This window comes from Patiria miniata, unplaced genomic scaffold, assembly GCF_015706575.1.
Source record: "Patiria miniata isolate m_02_andy unplaced genomic scaffold, ASM1570657v1 HiC_scaffold_20, whole genome shotgun sequence".
NCBI classification, from domain to species: domain Eukaryota; kingdom Metazoa; phylum Echinodermata; class Asteroidea; order Valvatida; family Asterinidae; genus Patiria; species Patiria miniata.
This window is the reverse complement of record NW_024037059.1, coordinates 11,614,270-11,616,732: the sequence shown is the minus strand read 5'-3', so window position 1 is coordinate 11,616,732 and position 2,463 is coordinate 11,614,270.

The window sequence follows — 2,463 nt, the reverse complement described above, 5'->3', positions numbered from 1 at the left end:
AACCCGCAAGCCCACCCCTCCCCCTCTCCAAACAAATTGGTCTGAGATGCCCCGCCCCTCACCCATCACTTATTCTACTTTCTCCCCTTAGGATTGAGAGCGGTTCAAATCATATTTACTGCCAGTTATTGGAGAATTCAAATATCATTATTTCTTTTTCTATTATGTTATTGTTATATTATGAAGACAGTTTTGATCTATCGGCTAATTCATTTTCCAATAATGCATTCTCCATTCATTTGTTAACTCTATTTAATAACCTCATCGTGTTGTGTCGTCGATTTCATTTGGGGTGAAAGCTTCCATTGCATTTCATGCAATATAGTCCTCATTTCCTTCATCTAAACGAGCTGAGACAGACATGTGAAGGCACACTTCATTTATGAATCTTACAATTTTCTTTTACATTTTACATACAACTTTTATTTTGAGAGCCACAATTTTTGTACATCTGCCTGACCTAGTAAATAAACGTGTTTCTTAATCAGCCAAGTTTGTTTTCGAATGTTTTCTCGTCATTGGTGTTGATTATGCTCTCACAGTCAAAAAGAAAGAAAGAATAAAAGCTACTACGGTACCAAGTGTTTAAACGCATCTTTAACGGAAGTGTACAACATTGCAAACCTCAAACAAGAAAACTACCAAAATTATTTTGAAATACCTTACTTGACTGAAGTGAATAATAGTCTCAAGCATCCTGTGCAATCATGGCACCTTGTGTGCTGTCATTTGCAAGAAAAGTGGAATTTTCATATCAATTTTCAAAGACGGTCAGCCGACCATCGTTGTGAAAACTGACCCCTTTTCAGATACTGCTTCCATTTAACCAAATTTAGGTAGTCCACATTTTGTTTGCAATCGGTTACACATCCGATAGGTGCAAGCCAGCTAGTCTGGTTCCCTGACCTGACAGTTTCCCGATAAATTGTTCCGTTTCGTCTGAAGTAAGGTCAGGAAACCAGACTGTACAAGAACAGCATATTTTTTTACAGCATCTGTGAACACAAAACTTTAATTAGGTCAGTGTAAAAATATTTGCTATAAAATATTAACCCCTAAATTCATCAATCTCTGAAAAGTACATCACAAGTAAACGTTATAAATTAGGCCTTTCTTGAACCATGCAATCACCTGCGGTCTTTTCCTTTTCCACTATAATGCTCAAATGAGTCGATACTAACACTGATTATAATGTCTCAATCCAAAAATGTATAGAATACTGTACAGTTAATATTGTCCGTTTACGGTACTTTTAAGCCACGCACATTAACAAATTATTAATATCGACATCTTAACAATAGCATTTGATACAGCAAAAGACTTACGTATACATGACACTGATTCTAAATTAACTAATCGACATGAAATTACATTTAATACAACATAACATGCGGCCTGTACTTCAAAATCCAATAATCATGCAAAATTTAGAAGGAAAAAATTCTCACAAACAATTCTCACAAGAGTTTAAAATTATGAATCTACTGTGTTTTTTTAGTATGTGAATATTCTTTTCTTTTTGCCGTATGCAAATATTTATATTATTATGCAAATAACTAATCGTAGAATGTATATTTACAGTGTTACAGTTGGATCAGCATTTCAACTTGTCTGATGCTTTGGTTTAGTGTTGCATCAATCCTCTGTATTAATTTATTTGTTGATTTAGTATCCGATAGCAAGTCAATGAGCTTTCTTTATGTACTGCATTTCTTTTTAAATTTATGGGCTACATTTTGGATTCATAGTCCTTAAAACTGTACAGTGTCGGCCCAAAGTGAAAGTACAGAAGCAGCGCCCTCAGTTGTTAGGACACACCATGGCCTTCTTAAAATTATAACAAGTAACATTATTATCGTACATTAATTAAGAGTAGAAGGATATTCAAAAAATGATTCAGCGTAAAATTCATCGCATGGCTCCTTTAGTAAATGTCTGCCATTTGTAAAATTTGAAGGTTTTTATTCAAACATATGAACTTACATCATCGAGAGATATACAACTGCGGTGTTATGGGTAGCCCTAAGACTATTTTGCAGAGCGCCCTCATTGAATGTTTCCTGAAGACACCTTTGAACGCCCCCCTCACTTTAATATAACCAACAATTGAAGCACAATCCTCAAAAACTCAACAAACACGACTGGCCAACAATCACGCGTGTAGTGCAGAATGCGAAGATTGTCACAACATGTGAACAACACACATCATGATAACATCTGTAAGGCTTTGATGCAAATCAATCGGGAAAAATCATTGTATAGTTATCGTCTTTAATAAGTTATTCGTCTTTAATTAGTTATTCACAGTATGTAATGAGCAGTTTGCTTTATCCTCAGTCAATGAACGAAATGGAAATGTTACACAATTTAGTCCGTGGATTGAAAAATATGCCGGTCTGGTCAGTACTGATACGAGAGTAAGTTAAGTTTTCGCCTTGGCTTTCGCACAGCTACTAGAAATCA